At 38.4% G+C, this 21662-nt stretch overlaps 1 protein-coding gene across 3 annotated transcripts in view; it reads left to right on the top strand.

The window, feature by feature from the left end:
- Positions 1–21662, top strand: part of LOC134483425 (uncharacterized) — a 329893-nt gene that overhangs the window by 47218 nt on the left and 261013 nt on the right. For 2 of the 3 annotated variants that reach the window (XR_015646523.1, XM_087600960.1), the window contains exons 1-2: positions 6109–6390; positions 17556–17652. The gene's annotated coding sequence lies outside the window, so the exon portion shown is untranslated. Of the gene's footprint in view, positions 1–6108; positions 6391–17555; positions 17653–21662 lie in introns of those variants that run through there. The other variant, XM_087600956.1, reaches the window with a different exon arrangement.

Here is a 21662-nt window from a genome sequence, read left to right as displayed (position 1 = left end):
TCACCTGAGCTTCTGTTCTTAGACATTCTGACTGGTGTGAGGTGGATCTCAGGGTTCATTTATTTAGCATTTCCCTGATGACTAAGAATGTTGAACATTATGTGCTTCTCAGCTATTCGAGAGCCCTCATTTGAGAATTCTTTGTTTAGCTCTGTATGACATTTTTTAGCAGGGTTATTTTGGTGATCTGTAGTGTACTTACATGAGTTCTTTGTATATTTTGCATAGTAGCCCTCTATTGGATGTGAGATTGATAAAGATCTTTTCTGTTGGTTGCCATTTGGTCCTAATGACAGTGTTCTTTTTTTTTTTTTAATATATATTTTTTTTATTAACTTGAGTATTTCTTATATACATTTCGAGTGTTATCCCCTTTCCCGCTATCCGGGCAAACATCCCCCTCCCCCCTCCCCTTCCTTATGGGTGTTCCCCTCCCAACCCTCCCCCCATTGCCGCCCTCCCCCCACCAGTCTAGTTCACTGGGGGTTCAGTCTTAGCAGGACCCAGGGCTTCCCCTTCCACTGGTGCTCTTACTAGGATATGCATTGCTACCTATGGGGTCAGAGTCCAGGGTCAGTCCATGTATAGTCTTTAGGTAGTGGCTTAGTCCCTGGAAGCTCTGGTTGCTTGGCATTGTTGTACATATGGGGTCTCGAGCCCCTTCAAGCTCTTCCAGTTCTTTCTCTGATTCCTTCTGGTCCTATTCTCAGTTCAGTGGTTTGCTGCTGGAATTCGCCTCTGTATTTGCTGTATTCTGGCTGTGTCTCTCAGGAGCGATCTACATCCTGCTCCTGTTGGTCTGCACTTCTTTGCTTCATCCATCTCGTCTAATTGGGTGGCTGTATATGTATGGGCCACATGTGGGGCAGGCTCTGAATGGGTGTTCCTTCAGTCTCTGTTTTAATCTTTGCCTCTCTCTTCCCTGCCAAGGGTATTCTTGTTCCCCTTTTAAAGAAGGAGTGAAGCATTCACATTTTGATCATCCGTCTTGAGTTTCATTTGCTCTAGGCATCTAGGGTAATTCAAGCATTTGGGCTAATAGCCACTTATCAATGAGTGCATACCATGTATGTCTTTCTGTGATTGGGTTAGCTCACTCAGGATGATGTTTTCCAGTTCCAACCATTTGCCTACGAATTTCATAAAGTCGTTGTTTTTGATAGCTGAGTAATATACCATTGTGTAGATGTACCACATTTTCTGTATATATTCCTCTGTTGAAGGGCATCTGGGTTCTTTCCATTTTCTGGCTATTATAAATAAGGCTGCAATGAACATAGTGGAGCACGTGTCTTTTTTATATGTTGGGGCATCTTTTGGGTATATGCCCAAGAGAGGTATAGCTGGATCCTCAGGCACGTCAATGTCCAATTTTCTGAGGATTCTCCAGACTGATTTCCAGAATGGTTGTACCAGTTTGCAATCCCACCAACAATGGAGGAGTGTTCCTCTTCCTCCACATCCTCGCCAGCATCTGTTGTCCCCTGAGTTTTTGATCTTAGCCATTCTCACTGGTGTGAGGTGAAATCTCAGGGTTGTTTTGATTTGCATTTCCCTTATGACTAAAGATGTTGAACATTTCTTTAGGTGTTTCTCAGCCATTCGGCATTCCTCAGCTGTGAATTCTTTGTTTAGCTCTGAAACCCATTTTTTAATAGGGTTATTTGTTTCCCTGCGGTCTAACTTCTTGAGTTCTTTGTATATTTTGGATATAAGGCCTCTATCTGTTGTAGGATTGGTAAAGATCTTTTCCCAATCTGTTGGTTGCCGTTTTGTCCTAACCACCGTGTCCTTTGCCTTACAAAAGCTTTGCAGTTTTATGAGATCCCATTTGTCGATTCTTGATCTTAGAGCGTAAGCCATTGGTGTTTTGTTTAGGAAATTTTTTCCAGTGCCCATGTGTTCCAGATGCTTCCCTAGTTTTTCTTCTATTAGTTTGACTGTGTCTGGTTTGATGTGGAGGTCCTTGATCCACTTGGACTTAAGCTTTGTACAGGGTGATAAGCATGGATCGATCTGCATTCTTCTACATGTTGACCTCCAGTTGAACCAGCACCATTTGCTGAAAATGCTATCTTTTTTCCATTTGATGGTTTTGGCTCCTTTGTCAAAAATCAAGTGACCATAGGTGTGTGGGTTCATTTCTGGGTCTTCAATTCTGTTCCATACGTCTATCTGTCTGTCTCTGTACCAATACCATGCAGTTTTTATCACTATTGCTCTGTAATACTGCTTGAGTTCAGGGATAGTGATTCCCCCTGAAGTCCTTTTATTGTTGAGGATAGCTTTAGCTATCCTGGGTTTTTTGTTATTCCAGATGAATTTGCAAATTGTTCTGTCTAACTCTTTGAAGAATTGGATTGGTATTTTGATGGGGATTGCATTGAATCTGTAGATTGCTTTTGGTAAAATGGCCATTTTTACTATATTAATCCTGCCAATCCATGAGCATGGGAGATCTTTCCATCTTCTGAGGTCTTCTTCAATTTCCATCTTCAGTGTCTTGTAGTTCTTATTGTACAGATCTTTTACTTGCTTGGTTAAAGTCACACCGAGGTACTTTATATTATTTGGGTCTATTATGAAGGGTGTCGTTTCCCTAATTTCTTTCTCGGCTTGTTTCTCTTTTGTGTAGAGGAAGGCTAATGATTTATTTGAGTTAATTTTATACCCAGCCACTTTGCTGAAGTTGTTTATCAGCTTTAGTAGTTCTCTGGTGGAACTTTTGGGATCACTTAAATACACTATCATATCATCTGCAAACAGTGATATTTTGACTTCTTCTTTTCCGATCTGTATCCCCTTGACCTCCTTTTTTTGTCTGATTGCTCTGGCTAGAACTTCAAGAGCTATATTGAATAAGTAGGGAGAGAGTGGGCAGCCTTGTCTAGTCCCTGATTTTAGTGGGATTGCTTCGAGTTTCTCTCCATTTAGTTTAATGTTAGCAACTGGTTTGCTGTATATGGCTTTTACTATGTTCAGGTATGGGCCTTGAATTCCTATTCTCTCCAGGACTTTTATCATGAAGGGGTGTTGAATTTTGTCAAAGGCTTTCTCAGCGTCTAATGAAATGATCATGTGGTTTTGTTCTTTCAGTTTGTTTATATAATGGATCACGTTGATGGTTTTCCGTATATTAAACCATCCCTGCATGCCTGGGATGAAGCCTACTTGGTCATGGTGGATGATTGTTTTGATGTGCTCTTGGATTCGGTTTGCCAGAATTTTGTTGAGTATTTTTGCATCGATATTCATAAGGGAAATTGGTCTGAAGTTCTCTTTCTTTGTTGTGTCTTTGTGTGGTTTAGGTATAAGAGTAATTGTGGCTTCGTAGAAGGTATTCGGTAGTGATCCATCTGTTTCAATTTTGTGGAATAGTTTGGATAATATTGGTATGAGGTCTTCTATGAAGGTTTGGTAGAATTCTGCACTAAACCCGTCTGGACCTGGGCTCTTTTTGGTTGGGAGACCTTTAATGACTGCTTCTATTTCCTTAGGAGTTATGGGGTTGTTTAACTGGTTTATCTGTTCCTGATTTAACTTCGGTATCTGGTATCTGTCTAGGAAATTGTCCATTTCCTGAAGATTTTCAAGTTTTGTTGAATATAGGTTTTTATAGTAAGATCTGATGATTTTTTGAATTTCCTCTGAATCTGTTGTTATGTCTCCCTTTTCATTTCTGATTTTGTTAATTTGGACGCACTCCCTGTGTCCTCTCGTTAGTCTGGCTAAGGGTTTATCTATCTTGTTGATTTTCTCAAAGAACCAACTTTTGGTTCTGTTGATTCTTTCTATGGTCCTTTTTGTTTCTACTTGGTTGATTTCTGCTCTGAGTTTGATTATTTCCTGCCTTCTACTCCTCCTGGGTGTATTTGCTTCTTTTTGTTCTAGAGCTTTTAGTTGTGCTGTCAAGCTGCTGACATATGCTCTTTCCTGTTTCTTTCTGCAGGCACTCAGCGCTATGAGTTTTCCTCTTACCACAGCTTTCATTGTGTCCCATAAGTTTGGGTATGTTGTACCTTCATTTTCATTAAATTCTAAAAAGTTTTTAATTTCTTTCTTTATTTCTTCCTTGACCAGGTTATCATTGAGTAGAGCATTGTTCAATTTCCAAGTATATGTGGGCATTCTTCCTTGATTGTTATTGAAGACCAGTTTTAGGCCGTGGTGGTCCGATAGCACGCATGGGATTATTTCTATCTTTCTGTACCTGTTGAGGCCCGTTTTTTGACCAATTATATGGTCAATTTTGGAGAAAGTACCATGAGGAGCTGAGAAGAAGGTATATCCTTTTGCTTTAGGATAGAATGTTCTATAAATATCCGTTAAGTCCATTTGGCTCATGACTTCTCTTAGTCTGTCTACATCTCTGTTCAATTTCTGTTTCCATGATCTGTCCATTGATGAGAGTGGGGTGTTGAAATCTCCCACTATTATTGTGTGAGGTGCAATGTGTGTTTTGAGCATTAGTAAGGTTTCTTTTATGTATGTAGGTGCCCTTGTATTTGGGGCATAGATATTTAGGATTGAGAGTTCATCTTGGTGGATTTTTCCTTTGATGAATATGAAGTGTCCTTCCTCATCTTTTTTGATGACTTTTAGTTGGAAATTGATTATTTTGATATTAGAATTGCTACTCCAGCTTGCTTATTCTGACCATTTGCTTGGAAAATTGTTTTCCAGCCTTTCACTCTGAGGTAATGTCTGTCTTTGTCTCTGAGGTGTGTTTCCTGTAGGCAGCAGAATGCAGGGTCCTCGTTGCGAATCCAGTTTGTTAATCTATTTCTTTTTATTGGGGAGTTGAGGCCATTGGTGTTGAGAGGTATTAAGGAATAGTGATTATTGCTTCCCGTTATATTCATATTTGGATGTGAGGTTGTGTTTGTGTGCTTTCATTCTCTTTGTTTTGTTGCCAAGACGATTAGTTTCTTGCTTCTTCTAGGTTATAGCTTGCCTCCTTATGTTGGGCTTTACCATTTATTATCCTTTGTAGTGCTGGATTTGTAGAAAGATATTGTGTACATTTGGTTTTGTCATGGAATATCTTGGTTTCTCCATCTATGTTAATTGAGAGTTTTGCAGGATACAGTAACCTGGGCTGGCATTTGTGTTCTCTTAGGGTCTGTATGACATCAGTCCAGGATCTTCTGGCCTTCATAGTTTCTGGCGAGAAGTCTGGTGTGATTCTGATAGGTCTGCCTTTATATGTTACTTGACCTTTTTCCCTTACTGCTTTTAATATTCTTTCTTTATTTTGTGCGTTTGGTGTTTTGACTATTATGTGACGGGAGGTGTTTCTTTTCTGGTCCAATCTATTTGGAGTTCTGTAGGCTTCTTGTATGCCTATGGGTATCTCTTTTTTTAGATTAGGGAAGTTTTCTTCTATAATTTTGTTGAAGATATTTACTGGTCCTTTGAGCTGGGAGTCTTCACTCTCTTCTATACCTATTATCCTTAGGTTTGATCTTCTCATTGAGTCCTGGATTTCCTGTATGTTTTGGACCAGTAGCTTTTTCCGCTTTACATTATCTTTGACAGTTGATTCAATGATTTCTATGGAATCTTCTCCTCCTGATATTCTCTTTTTCATCTCTTGTATTCTGTTGGTGAAGCTTGTATCTACAGCTCCTTGTCTCTTCTTTTGGTTTTCTATATCCAGGGTTGTTTCCATGTGTTCTTTCTTGATTGCTTCTATTTCCATTTTTAATTCCTTCAACTGTTTGATTGTGTTTTCCTGGAATACTTTCAGGGATTTTTGAGATTCCTCTCTGTAGGCTTCTACTTGTTTATTAATGTTTTCCTGTGTTTCCCTAAGGGAGTTCTTCACATCTTTCTTGAAGTCCTCCAGCATCATGATCAAATATGATTTTGAAACTAGATCTTGCTTTTCTGGTGTGTTTGGATATTCCATGTTTGTTTTGGTGGGAGAATTGGGCTCCGATGATGCCAAGTAGTCTTGGTTTCTGTTGCTTGGGTTCCTGTGCTTGCCTCTCGCCATCAGATTATCTCTAGTGTTACTTTGTTCTGCTATTTCTGACAGTGGCTAGACTGTCCTATAAGCCTGTGTGTCAGGAGTGCTGTAGACCTGTTTTCCTGTTTTCTTTCAGCCAGTTATGGGAACAGAGTGTTCTGCTTTCGGGCGTGTAGTTTTTCCTCTCTACAGGTCTTCAGCTGTTCCTGTGGGCCTGTGTCTTGAGTTCACCAGGCAGCTTTCTTGCAGCAGAAAAGTTGGTCTTACCTGTGGTCCCGAGGCTCAAGTTCGCTCGTGGGGTGCTGCCCACGGGCTCTCTGCGGTGGCAGCAACCAGGAATACCTGTGCCGCCTCTTCCGGGAGCTTCAGTGCACCAGGGTTCCAGATGGCCTTTGGTGTTTTCCTCTGGCGTCCGAGATGTATGTACAGAGAGCAGTCTCTTCTGGTTTCCCATGCTTGTCTGCCTCTCTGAATGTTTAGCTCTCCCTCCCACGGGATTTGGGTGCAGAGAACTGTTTATCCGGTCTGTTTCCTTCAGGGTCCGGCGGTGTCTCTGGCAGGGGTCCTGCCGCTCCTGGGCCCTCCCCCACGGGAGCCCAGAGGCCTTATACAGTTTCCTCTTGGGCCAGGGATGTGGGCAGGGGTGAGCAGTGTTGGTGGCCTCTTCCGCTCTGCAGCCTCAGGAGTGCCCACCTGACCAGGTGGTTGGGTCTCTCTCTCACAGGGTCTGCGACAGTGTTCTTTGACTTACAGAAGATTTTCAGTTTTATGAGGTCCCATTTGTCGATTCATGATCTTACAGCATAAGCCATTGGTGCTTTGTTCAGTAAATTTTCCCCAGTACCATGTGTTCAAGAATCTTCGTGACTTTTTCTTCTATTAGTTGAGGTCTTTGATGTGGAGGTCCTTGATTCATTTGGACTTCAGGTTTGTACAGGACTATAAGAATGTGTTGATTTGCATTCTTCAACATGCTGATCTCCAATTGAACCAGATCCTTTTGTAGAAAATGCTATCTTTTTTCCTCTGGATGGTTTTAGCTCCTTTGTCAAAGATCAAGTCACCTGGGACTTCAGTTCCATTCCATTAATCTACCTGCCTGTCTCTGTAGCAATACCATACAGTTTTAATCACTATTGCTCTGTAATGCTACCTGATTTCAGGGATGGTGATTTCCCCAGAAGATCTTTAATTGTTGTGGATAGTTTTTGCTATCTTCAGATTTTTGTATTTCCAAATGAATTTGCAAATTTTTCTTTCTAACTGTTTGAGGAATTGATTTAGCATTTTTATGGAGATTGGATTGAATCTGTAGAAGGCTTTTGGCAAAATGTCGGTTTTTACTGTAATAATTCTGCTAATTAATCCATGAGTGTGGGAGTTCGTTCCATCTTCTGAGATCTTTTTCAATTTTTTTCTTCAAAGTTCTTGCAAAAAAGTTCTTTCACTTGCTTTGTTATGATAATTGGGACAATTGTGAAGAGTGTCATTTCCATAATTTCTTCCCAGACTCATTGTCATTTGATGAGATGAAGGCTACTCATTTGTTTGAATTAATTTTATATCTAGCCACATGGCTAAAGGTTTTTATCAGGTTAAGTGTTTTCTGCTGAATCTTTTTGGGTCACTTCTGTATACTGTCCTATCATTTGCAAATAGTGATATTTTGATTTCTTCCTTTCGAATGTATATCCTTTTGACCTCATTTTGTTGTCAGATTACTCTGCCTAGAACTTCAAGTACTATATTGAATAAGTAGGGAGAGAGTGGGCAGGTTTTTCAAGTCCCTGATTTTAGTGGGATTGCTTCAAGTTTCTGTCCATGTAGCTTAATGTTGGCTACCTGTTTGCTGTATATTGCTCTTACTGTTTATGTATCATCCTTAAATTCCTAATCTTTCCAAGACTTTTAATATGAAGGAGTGTTGTATTTTCTCAAGGGATTTCTCAGCACCTAATGAAATGATCATGTTTTTTTTTTTCTTTAGTTTATTTACATAGTGTATGTTCATGGATTTCCATGTATTGAATCATCCCTGCATACCTGGAATGAACCATATTTGATCATGGTGAATGATTGTTTTGATGTGTTCTTGTATTGGGTTTGGCAATATTTTATTGAGTATTTTTGTGTCAATATTCATAAGAGAAATTGGTCTGAAGTTCTCTTTCCTTGTTGGGTCTATGTGTGATTTAGGTATATTTATAATAGTGGCTTCATAGAATGAATTAGATAGTGTTCCTTCTGTTTCTATTTTGTGGAATGATTTAGACAGAACTGGTATGACTTCTATGAAGTTCTGATATAACTCTTCACTAAATCCTTCTTGTTCTGGGTTCTTTTTGTTTGGGAGACATTTCATAACTGCTTCTATTTTTTATGAGTTATGTGAATGTTTCAATGGTTTATCTGTCCTAGTTTAACTTTGGTACCTTGTATCTGTCTAGAAAATTGTCCATTTCCTCCAGATTTCCAGGTTTTTTTTTTTTTTTTTGAATATAGGCTTTTGTAGTAGGACCGAACTTTTTTTTTTTTTTTTATTTCTTCAGACTCAGTTGTTGTGTCTCCCTTTTCATTTCTGGCTTTGTTTATTTGGATATACACTCTGTGCCTTCTGGTTAGTCTGACTGAGTGTTCATCTATCTTGTTTATTTCGTCAAAGAACCAGCTCCTGGTTTTGTTGATTCTTTGTATAGTCCTTTTTGTTTCTACTCTGTTGATTTCTGCCATGTGCTTGATTATTCCCTGACATTTACTCCTCTAGGGTGTATTGGCTTGTTTTTGTTCTACAACTTTTAGTTGTGCTGTCATGCAGCTAATGTATGTTCTCTTATGTTTTGTTTTATAACCACTCAGAGCTGTGAGTATTCCTCTTAGCACTGCTTTCCTTCTGTCCCAAAAGTTTGTGTATGTTGTTCCTTCATCTTCATTAAATTCTAAAAAGTCTTCAATTTCTTCCTTCCTTTCTTTCTTTCTTTCTTTCTTTCTTTCTTTCTTTCTTCCTTCCTTCCTTTCTTTCTTTCTTTCTTTCTTTCTTTCTTTCCTTCTTTTTTTCTTTCTTTCCCAAGTTACCAATGAATAAAGTGCTCTCCAACTACCATGTATATGTGGGCTTTCTGTCATTTTTGTTGTTTTTGAAGTCCAGCCTTAGTCCACATCCTCAAGATAAGTGATTTTAAGGGAAATCTTGATTTGCTGGTTTGTTTGGATATCCAGAATTTGCTTTGGTGAGTGAACTAGGCTCTGATGATACCAAGTTGCCTTGGTTTCTGTTGCTTAGAATCCTGCACATGCCTCTCACCATCAGGTTGTCTCTAGTCTTAGCTTGTTTTGCTGTCTCTTGACAGTGGCTTAACCGTCTCTGTGGCTGTGTGTAAGCACTCCTGGAGAACTGTTTTCTATCAGACATACCTGGGAACAGACAGCTGCTCCTGTGCTTGAGTGACATGAAGCCTACAGGTGGGTCGCTTGGAGCAGAAGAGTTGGTCTGACCTCTGCTCCTAGGTGTTTAGATTATCTGGAGACTGGCTTTCTGCTCTTGGCATAAACAGACATCAGAAGGGTCCTTTCCCTGACTGCTCATAGTTCCCTGTGTCCAGCATGCACAGAGGGCACTAGGCATTCTTCTTGGGACAGAAATGTTGGAAGAATTAGTTGTAGTCTCTGAGCTCTCAGGATTGTCCACACATCTGAGTGCCCACCTCTCTCCCCCGGCCGAATTTGGGTGAAGAGAACTCTTTGATTGGTTCAGCTCTGGGCACAGCCAGAAGCAGGAAGTGTTCTGCCCCAGATAACTTCTGTCTTTTTGTGTCCTAATTTCACCAGGACAGTCGATTAGAGCCGAAGAATTGGTCTTACATCTGTTCTCAGGTGTATAGGTGCTTCTGAACACTGATATTTAGCTCTCGCACAGGCAAAAATCAGTAGGCTCATTCCTCTTTTGCTCCTAAATCCCTATGCCCAGAGGGCACAAACGCCCCTAGGAGGGTTCCTCTTGGGCAAGGAATGTGAGCCTAAGTTGTAATCCTCTCTGAACTCTCAGTATTGTCTGCATTTCTAAGAGTCCAGCTCTCACCATAAAACTGTGGGAACAGTTCACTTCAGTAGGCATACTTTTTTTTATTATTTTTTTTATTAACTTGAGTATTTCTTATATACATTTCGAGTGTTATTCCCTTTCCCGGTTTCCGGGAAAACATCCCCCTCCCCCCTCCCTTCCCTATGGGTGTTCCCCTCCCAACCCTCCCCCCATTGCCGCCCTCCCCCCAACAGTCTAGTTCACTGGGGGTTCAGTCTTAGCAGGACCCAGGGCTTCCCCTTCCACTGGTGCTCTTACTAGTATATCCATTGCTATCTATGAGGTCAGAGTCCAGGGTCAGTCCATGTATAGTTTTTAGGTATTGGCTTAGTCCCTGGAAGCTCTGGTTGCTTGGCATTGTTGTACATATTGGGTCTCGAGCCCCTTCAAACTCTTCCAGTTCTTTCTCTGATTCCTTTAACGGGGGTCCTATTCTCAGTTCAGTGGTTTGCTGCTGTCATTCGCCCCTGTATTTGCTGTATTCTGGCTGTGTCTCTCAGGAGCGACCTACATCCGGCTCCTGTCAGTCTGCACTTCTTCGCTTCATCCATCTTGTCTAATTGGGTGGCTGTATATGTATGGGCCACATGTGGGGCAGGCTCTGAATGGGTGTTCCTTCTGTGTCTGTTTTAATCTTTGCCTCTCTCTTCCCTGCCAAGGGTATTCTTGTTCCCCTTTTAAAGAAGGAATGAAACATTCACATTTTGATCATCCGTCTTGAGTTTCATTTGTTCTAGAGTAGGCATACTTTTAACGGAAATATGTCTACTTGAAAAATTCCTGCCAGCCAAATTGATGATGATTTTTTGGATGCCTTGTCATTCCAAAACTTTGAATTTGAGCAATATCAAAAATGTCTGTATTTTGATTTTAATAGTATGTTTATGTGACAGATGAATGTCTGACAGATATATGACCCCCTGCTATCAGGGTCTCTCCAATTTTGCCTCAGGAATTTTATCTTGTTTGGTCTTTGGATACAGCAATGCTGTCCACTGAAGAAGACTCTAAGTAATACAGTGAAGAACGTCCTAGGGATATTCCTGGACAAACAATCATTGCTTACATACCAGTAAAAGAATCAATTCCCTGTAATCTCACATATAGGAGGTATATAGGTTTCAGTACATGAGGAGTTTTATTATGCTGTTTAAAATGTCTGGTGTTTCCTAATTCTTGAAAGAGACATCTGGGGAAAAGTTATGATGCTGGGTTTTAAGGAAATAAAATACTATTGAAAAGGATAATAAACTACAGACTGATGCTTCATTAATACATACTCATTGCTTGGATATTCTGGATTTCATGATGCAGGCTGAAATATTTCTACAGAGGAATTTTATTGGTTGGCAGAGGAGAATATTCAATACCTGGTCTTTTAATAATGCACTGAATATGATGTACCGTGATTTCAAGGCAAATATGATTCAGTTGACCATCTTCCTATGTGAGAGGAAGAAACACGTGCTGTCAGAACAACAGCACGAAGGTTTTAGAGTTTTGTTTTGTTTTATTTTGTTTTTTCATGAACATACTGTATACATGGTGAGGAGCTGTGTGGACATGCTGAGATTTGCTTGAATATTTTTTATACAACATGTAAACAAAAATTAGTTAATAATAGCAAAAACTAAATTACCATAAGATTTCATGGATGTTTCTTTTTTTAATTCTACTTTCTCTTCATCTTTGACGTCAGGGCTGGAAATATTTAGGTCATTGGTTGATGGTTCTTCAGGTGGTGGAGAAAGCACCCGCCCTTTCTATATATTGTAAATGGGAGTCACATTTTTACATGGCTATTGCAATCCAGCCAAGCTAGAAAGTTCCAACACTGATATTTTGTCCCTTATTGGGAATGTTGATCTTATTCTCTAAGGCCATCAACTTGGCCCTCACTTCATCAAAGTACAAACTGAGAATAGAATAGGTGCATGATAGAGTTTCTGCTTCTCTATTAGTGAAATAGTCATCTCCAAGCATCCTTCCCTGTCTTTCAAGCACCAAGCACCTTGGTGGAATTAGAAGAATCAGCTTCGTATCTGACTTAAACTGCTCTGTGTAGCACTTCTGTGGCATTTTCCATTCCTTTCCACACTAGAAAAGAGCTCTATCAAATATAACTTACTATTTAATTCTCAGATGCACATTCTTCTTTTCCTTTCTGTCCTCTGTCCCAATCCCATCTCCTACAATCCTTCACACTGATTTTTTCATGGTCATATTAGTTACATGATACCCTGATCATTAAACCTGCTTAAGTTCATGGGATTAGGGCGTTGGCTCAATCACTTATGTAGCCTTATATTTCCCTGCATCCGTGAATGTAATAGCTCTTGCTTTAGGACTATTACTTTGATCTCATTTTCCTTCCAGGGTTCTTGAGCACAAAATATTTTAGCTCTTTTTTGTTTCCAGAACACTTCGAGTCCATTGTCACCATCAGTTTTTAATCAGTAAGGTTCACTGCCCTCTGCAATATCCTCTTTGTTTGGAACATTGAGATCCTTTATCATCTGGGTGCATTTTTCAAATTCTATGTTAATAAGTCTTGAATCCTTAGAGAAGTCCGCTGCTTTCTGAGAGTGTGGCAATTGAGAACCTTGAAGGGAAAACCTGTGAATTGTACAGCAGTTCCACAGGACTTTATTTTGTATTTCTTGTGAGTAATGTCTTCTCAAGTGACTTTTTTTTCTCGATTGGCTAATATTTTCAAAAGGTACTGATACCTTCAGATTTATCTGGTTTAATTGGTTTAATTCTCTCTCTCTCTCTCTCTCTCTCTCTCTCTCTCTCTCTCTCTCTCTCTCCTCCTTTCTCTTTCTCTTATCTCTATTTCATCACACTAAATGTGAAAAAAGATATTAAGAAGAGCACATTTTATTTTACATTCAGTCTTTTAGCCAGTGTCCACTAATGCAGAATGTTGTTAAAGTAGCATCTTTTATTCTTTAGTATTTCTCCTGATGTTACAGGTATATAGTGCTTTTGTACATTCTCTAATTTTGTTACATTTTCCTAAGCACTCTTTCTTTCCTTTGTATACAGATCTAAATGTGATATAATTCAATATCCTGTAGTCATCATTGCCCAGAAAGCACCTTGAACTTATCCCTGATCAATTTATACAGGGGTTTATGAAGACTCCCTGCTTTCATACTAGCAATAGGGCAGCTTAAAGCTCACATCTGCCTGCCTTGTGTCATTAGTTTTAGAATTTCTGCAGCCTGGCAACCATGTATGCATGTGAGATCAGAGGGTTAGGCTAGCTCACTAGCAGAGACTGGGGGCGGGGTTGTGTGATTACATAAGTCATGCAGCAGGGAATGCTCAGAGAAGAGGCAGCCAAAGATGCCTGTCACAACCACCCTAGGACTGGTCAGCAAGGCAATGCACCAAACAAGTCAGTTCCCTCAAAGCACAGGTAGATATGATTTTTTTTCATGCTATTGCAAATTTGTTGGGATAAAAAAATTATTCTATGGATCTCAAGTCTTTGACTCTGAACAGTCAGATCAGAAACCTAGCAGATCAGGACCTGGCTTCCTTTGTCCTGTCCTGTGTTGTGTTTGCTGCAGTGCCCCTCCCCTTAAGCTCTCAATCTGCCCTGTCACTTCAGCTCAGTTCTCTTACAGGGTGAATATTAGCATTTCAAAGAGCTGACAGTATTGTGGATAATTGGTGTGTGGGAGTAATGGCAGTAAGGAAAATAAAAAGCACGTTTATACTTGTATATGGATTCTGCATAAAAATTACATCCATAAAGGAAGTTACAGTGGTATCTGGATATCTGCCATATACTGAAAGATATGAAGGGATAAAAACATTTGAGAGTTAGCATATGGATTATCATCAGATGGAAAGCACACAACGAATCACATGTTTTGTTCCTCCCAGTCTTTGAATTGTTAGGGTTATCAGATAAGAATGAGTTTTGATGTTATGATAATTATAATAATGAAAAGGGTTTTCCAAAAATGGCTGTAAGAAAGAGTAGTGGGCAGTGTGTATTTGGTTGTGTTAACTGAAAGCATGTGGAAACATGCTGCATCTTCCACATATGTACATATACACCCACACCCACACACATATATACATTTATATATGTATATATGTACACACACACATATATATATATATATACACAAAAATACACACATACTCACATCACAAACAGTGCATAGATTAGTACAGTATAATATACCGTTTTCTTCTGTGATCTTATAAGGTGATCTAGTTTGAATGCTATGATAATACTTTAGTGTCTTTAGGTACATGTTATTTGTTAATATGTTTTTACTTTTACATCTTGCCCAGATTCAACAATAAACTGGTGGATTGGAAAGAAGTTTCTTTGTATATGTAATCTATACTTTGCTCTTATCCACTGATTTGGATGAATTTTATAAGATATGCAAAATAAAATGCAGATTTGTTTTTGTGTTTTTCACGGGTTTGTTTGGGGGCTGTTTGGCCATTTTCCATTGGATAAATCCACAAGCGTGTGTTTTTTCTTTTGTTTCTGTTTGTTTTTTTTTTCTTTCTGGGCTTTTGAACCTTTATTTTGTTTTTCAATATAAAATGGTGTTGTATTTTTATTGAAAATAGATTTTTGTTCCACTGTTTCGTTTCCATTTTCATTTTTTATTTATATCATGGTTACATTTTTCCATTTTTTAAAAACTCTTTCCATTTTCTCCCCACCTCCCCTCCCTTCCAGATCTCTTTCCTTTCTGGCTCTCATGAGGAAAATTACACCCAAGGGATAAGATCCAAATATTAACAAATTGAAATATAATAAGATATTGAAAGAACATATTGAGGGTAGACAAGGCAATCTAACAGAAGGAAAATGAGCAGACACAAAAATCAGAGACCCAATTTTTAACACACTCAAGTCTTCCGTAAAAACACTAAATTGCATGCTTTAAGATGTGTACAGAGGAAACAATGCAGACTGATAATAACCTTTAAGACACAGATTTTCTCAGAGGCATATCCTATACTTTTACTCATTGTATTTTGTTTTGTATTTCAAAATGTTGTTTGGGTTTAAGAATTTAAATATATATATATATATATATATATACATTTAAGAATTTAAATATATATATATATAATACAAGCCTGTGCTGATCCAAGCCAACATCATTCTGAGGGTTTCCTAAGATTGTTGTTTCTAAAGTGGTATTAATTAATAAAGATAAAACAGAGTATCATCATTCAATACAGTTTTTGTTACTTCAGCTATTACATAGTTCAATTTGAAATCTGGCATGATGAAATCTCCTCAACTTTGTTTATTATCCAGGGAATATTTTTTGTCTAAATATAATTTTACACCACTATTTTTTATTTCTGTGAAGGATATTATTGGTCATCATCAAATATATACATAGGTAGTACATATGTAAAATTTTATATAACATGCTGTTATATAACATATATTATACACCAGTATTAGATATAATGTTTTATAAATGATATTGTCCATATAGTTTGTTCTTCAAAATATTTGTTATTTCAGGACATGATTTTTCATTAATTTTTTCACAGTTACTTTGCTGAAAGTAATTTTCAGCATTATCAAGTTTCTCTTGCCACCTTTTGGAATTTTTATGCATAAAATCATATCTTATTCAAAGGAATCTCCTAATATTTTGCTGAATAAGACATAAAGAATAGACTTCCTTGTCCTGTTCCTGATTTTAAGGAAAATGTTTTGAATTTCTCACCATTTAGGAGGATGCTCCATCTGATATTGTTGTATGTTGTTTTATTTTTCTGAAGTATGTTCTGTTTATCCTTCCCAGTGACCACATTTCTAAGGAAACAGGACATTTGCTACCCTAGTAGCCATCTATGTCAGTAAGGATGTGTACATGCAGGGTTGGAATATTGAGAAGACATTGAATTTGTGCTCAGTCTTGTGAGGAGCACACTTGTAACTCTAGCTGTAGGAGGCCATGTTTACAAGTCCAGGCCATTTAAAGGGACATTCCATAGCATGTGTTCCTGTCCTCTACCTGTTACCGGGGATGGGGAGTTGTAAAATTCCCAACTGTGTCTGAGAACTGACTGTTGCTTATTAACAGTCATTTGTATAGATTGGTATCATTATGCCAACAAAAACAGTAGTAATAAAATTGTTATCTATGGAAATAATCAACAACACATGCCAAAGAACATAACAGAAATATTTAAAAGGGAATTTGACAAAATGGAGATTTAGTAAAGCAATGTTAGTTTGTTCTCTGTTAGGATCTTTTAATTGCCTGGTCAAGTTTATTGACCATGTTTGTAGTATCATTCCCAAATTTTCCCTGTAGAACTGGCCTCCCTTCTAATTAATAATTTGGTTAGCTAAGCACAAAATTCCCTTTACACAGTTGAAATGTTAATGCATTTTACTAGATCACTCATTATTGCAGCATATAAGGATTATTAGTGGATAAGGAAACCATTATTTTTTTCTTAATGGAGCCTCAATAGTGTTTTCTAGCATTATGAAAGATAACCACCAGGGAAACTGTGCTGGATAGCACAAGAATGAGCCCTCTATGTTCAGCAAAGAAAGTTTATTATGTGTATATATCATGATCTTCTCTTGAAATCTCCTGGGAAAAACTGAGGCTCTCCTACTTTCTCTTCTGTTCAATTTTATGTATTTTCATTTTGAGAGACACAGCATCAGGATTCAAAATATTATTGTCAAAAGACCATTGAATTTATATGATTTGGCTGTTTATTGCTTTGAATAAAATCTTCCATGAATGTGATTTCTATAATCAACAAGACTCCACCATATTAAAATATTTTCTCCTTTACGAACATTTGTATTTGAGAAATAGCTTCATACTTAGGGACGGCAGACTGTGTTTAGTTCTTTCTCTCAGTAATGGGATCAAATTCACTTTACTCTATGGAAACCATATTCACGCTGTCATTATCTATATGAGATCACATGTGAGTTAGGTCTTTTACATCTGAAAGACATTGGTTCCTTTGTTACATTCTTTCCATTCCCAGTTGCTCTTAGTTTTCATCCAACACAAAGATCCATGAGAGATGAAGGAAGAGATTTGATAGAGAATTTGCATTTATGACTGAGTTACCAAATTTCTCTTAGTCTATACCCATTTTTCAGTTATGTGTCTACCTTTGTTCCTATCAATAACAGAGAGTAGCTTCTGTGATCATGGCTGAGAAATATACTAAGTAAAGGGAATAACAGAATATTATTGGGATTCCTTAAATTGCTACATTGCTTTTGCAGAAAAAATGGTTATTGGTATGTGCCTTGATCCACAATCTACTTATATCCCTTTTCTTTGGCATATAAACTTCATCAGGAATGTGTCTCATGGACTGGGCATTGAATCCAGTCAAATAATTGTTACTTACTCTCACCGCGTTGGTACAACTATTGCACCCATGTACACTGTAGACTGTCCCCCTTGTAAACTGAAGAATTTCAGCTATGTTCATCTTTCATTTTCTCCTCAGGAAGTATGAATAAATTTTCCAATCCATGAACACTATCTAGAAGTAGTGAATATTCCAGTTAGTCACCAACTTGACTTCTTCAAGTTCAATTAGATAGGTAAGTGTTGTCTCATCAATATTGCTTTGCCATCAGTTTCTGTAAAGGAACCAATAATTTGGGGAGGAATGTAAGTTTTTTGGGAGTTTCTGTGTGATCTCAGTCATCAAAACTCAAATAAATGTAACCCATGCATGACACTGGAGTGTCTTTGGTAGTGAGAGATGGCAGTTAAGTTGTACTCTCCCCATTATTTTGTGATGTATTTTAAGAATATTCCATTAACATATTATATATTAAGGAGCCTCTACTGTAGTACTATTCTATAACATTCTTCAGAAAGTCCACAGATTCTTATGTCCCTTACCCTACTTTCCTCCACTTCTGCATTTAATATTCCCATTAAACTATCACATTATACCACATGTCACCAGATTTAATTATGTTTTCACTTATTCAGGAAAACCTTCCATCATTAATAGTTCCTCACTCTACATCTTATCTCTGAGGATTTAAAGATTGTTAAATGCATTTGTAAGGAATAAAACTTAAGAAGTAGTTTTAAGGGATCACATCTACATTTTTCTTTTGGTTCTGAGTAGATCACTCAGGATGATTTTTCTCACTCAGGATGAATTTTTTCTAGTTCTATCCACTTAAGTAAGAGTTCAATGACTTTATAAGTTCGTGAAGTACGTTACATTTCATTGTGTAAATGTACCATATTTTCATTATTCATTCAATGGTTTACGGACACAGTGTTGAGGATATCTGGGTAGAAAAGAAAGAAGACCAAAATATGGATGCCTCAATCCTACATAGAAGAGAGAAGAAAATTGTCACAGGAGATAGAGGAAGGAAGGGACCTGGAAGGAAGAGTGGAGGGAGAGGGAAAAATGGAAGAAATTCAGTTATTGGAAGGGATAGAAGAGAAATGCAGATGGTTAGGAAACCGAATAGAAATGATTAGCAGTGGGGACTGCAGAACTGGGGATAGCTACTACAAATTCCCAGATACCAGGGAAACAAGAGGCTCCCAGGACCAAACAGGTATTTCATTATCAGAAATACCCTGCACAGGCCAGATAGAACCTTAGAGACCACCTCCAGTAGATAGGCACTGCCTCTAGTTGAGGGATTGGGCCACCCACCCATCTCAAAAATTTTAATTCAGAAATGTTCCTGACAAAAGGAAAGAGAAGGAAATAATGGAAAAGAACCTGAAGGAAAGGCCATCCAGAGACTGTTCTATCTAGGGACCCATTCCATCTATAAATACCAAACCCCAACCCTACTGCTGATTTCAAGAAGCACTTGCTGACAGAAGCCTGATATAGCTGTTCTCTGAGTGGTTCTATCAGCACCTAACCAAAATGGATGCAGATACAGCCAATCATGAGACTGAGCCTTGGAGACCACAATGGAATAGCTAGGGGAAGGAGTGAAGGAGCTGAAGGCGATTGCAACCCCATAGAAAGAACAATGTGAATTAAAGAGACTACCAAGAGCTACCAGAGACTAAACTACCAACCAACGAGTATACCTGGAGTTCCACAGGGCTCTATATACATGTGTAGCAGAGGATGGTCTTGTCTAACATCAACAGGAGGAAAAGCCCTTGGTACTGTGGACTCCTGACGTCCCACCATAGGATAAGGATAGATTGGTGAGGCAGAAGTGGATAATTGTGTGGAGAGGCATGCTCATAAAAATAACGTGGTTGGGGAGAGGAAGAATGTGACAGGGCATTATTAAAATGATTTCCTTTCCCCCAAAGAATTTCTCAACATTTAAAATTACTAATTTCTCCTTCAGAGAAACTATGTTCAATTAACATCACCTATGTGTCTGCTTCCCATGATCTGTAATGGAAGTCAGAGGGGAGCTGAGGACTCATTCTCCTGTCCTCTTCAGACATGTGCTCCATAAAATTTTTCAAACACTTACATACAGTAGCAAATAATAAAATACTCTTCCAAAATAATTGCCTTTGTTATTTGCATAATTTTCCCCTTAAAGCTTTTGTATTGGATATTTTTATTTGATATTTGCATTTCAAATTTTATCCCTTTTCCCGGTTTCCCATTCATAACCCCCCCAACTATTACCTTTCCCCCTTCTTAGATGAGGGCATTCGCCTATCATAGAACCCACCCATTCTAACTTTCTGTCCCTGATATTCCTCTACGCTGAGGGGTACAGCCTTAGAAAAACCAAGGACTTCTTAACCCACTGGTGCCCAAAAGGGCTATCCTCTGCTACATAAGAAGCTGGTGGCATGGGTGTATTCATGTGTACTCTGTATGGTGGTTTTGTTACTGGGAGCTCTGGTTGTTTTGTATTGTTGTTCTTATGAAGTGCAAACCACTTCAGCTCCTTCAATCCTGTCTTCAACTCCTCCAATGAGGACCCCATTCTCAGTTCATTGGTTGCCTGTGAGCATTTGCTTCTGAATTTGTCATGCTCTGGCAGAGCATTTTCGGAGACGGCTACACCAAGTTCCTGTCAGCATGAATTTCTTGGCATCAGCAATATTGTGTGGGTTTGGTGGATAAATGTATATGGGTTGGATCACCAGGTGGGGCAGGCTCTGAATGGCCACTACTTCAGTCTCTGCTGCAAACTTTATCTCCATGTCAACTCCTATGAATATTTTTATTCCCCCTATTTAAGAAGGCCTGAAGCATCCAAACTTTACTCATCTATTTTTTATAAATTTAATGTGGTATGTGGATTTTATCTTTGGTAATCTGAGATTTTGAGCTAATATCCACTTGTCAGTGAGTGCATATACTCTCTGGCTTTTGTTTGTTTGTTTTTTGGGTTTTTTTTTTTTTGATTGAGTTACCTCACTGGGGATGATACTATCTAATTCCATCTATTTGCCTGTGAATTACATGAAGTCATATTTTTGATAGCTGAGTAGCATTCCATTGTATAGAAGAAAATATTACCATATGGTAATATTTTCTGTATCCATTCATTTGTTGAAGGGGAACTGGGTTCTTTTCAACTTCTGGCTATTCTAAATAGGGCTGCTACGAACACAGTGGAGCAAGTATCTTTGTTGTACATTGGAGCCCCATTTCCACATATGCCCAGGAGCGGTATAGCTGGGTCCTCAGGTATTGCAATTTTCTGAGGAACCTTCAGACTGATTTTCCAAGTTGGAACCAGTTTGCAATCCCACCAAAAATGGATTAGTGTTCCTCTTTCTCCACATCTATGGTAGCACATGTTGTCACCTGAGTTTTGATCATAACCAGTCTGACTGGTGTGAGGTGGAATTTCAGTGTTTTTTTTGTTTGTTTTGTTTTGTTTTGTTTTTGTTTTTTTATTTGCATTTCCCTGATGACTAAGGATGTTGAACAGTTTTTTAGGTGCTTCTGAGCCATTTGATATTCCTCACTTGAGAATTTTTGGTTTAGCTCTATACCACATTTTTAACAGGGTTATTTGGTTCTCTGGAGTCTAACTTCTTGAGTTCTTTATATATTTGGGATATTAGCCCTCTATCAGTTTTAGGATTGATAAAGAATTTTTCCAAATCTGTTGGATACCATTTTGTCCTAATAACAGTGTCCTTTGCCTTACAGAAACTGCAGTTTTATGAGGTGCTATTTGTGGATTCTTGATCATAGAGCATAAGCCATTGGTGTTTTGTTCAGAAAATTCTCCCCAGTCCTCATGTTTTCAAGAATCTTCTCTACTTTTTCTTCTATTAGTTTGAGTGTATCTGTTTTGATGTAGAGGTCTGTGATACCCTTGACTTCAGCTTTGTACAGAGTGATAAGATAGGTTGATTTGTATCCTTTTATAGCCTGATCTCCAGTTGGGCCAGCACCATTTGTTGAAAATGCTATCTTTTTTCCACTGGATGGTTTTAGCTCTGTTGTCAAAGATCAGTTGACCTGGGTCTTCAATTCTATTCCATTATCGACCTGCCAGTCTCTGTTACAATATGATAGGTTTTTTGGGGTCAAATTTTAAGCAAGCTTTAATTAAATACTGGCCATGAAGGACACTGAACAAGTCTACCTTTGGGTTCCCAGGAAGTGACCATGAATCAT

The sequence above is a fragment of the Rattus norvegicus genome, chromosome 1 (assembly GCF_021556685.1).
Source record: "Rattus norvegicus strain SHRSP/BbbUtx chromosome 1, alternate assembly SHRSP_T2T, whole genome shotgun sequence".
In the NCBI taxonomy this organism is placed as follows: Eukaryota; Metazoa; Chordata; class Mammalia; order Rodentia; family Muridae; genus Rattus; species Rattus norvegicus.
This window is presented reverse-complemented; position numbering and strand designations above follow the sequence as displayed.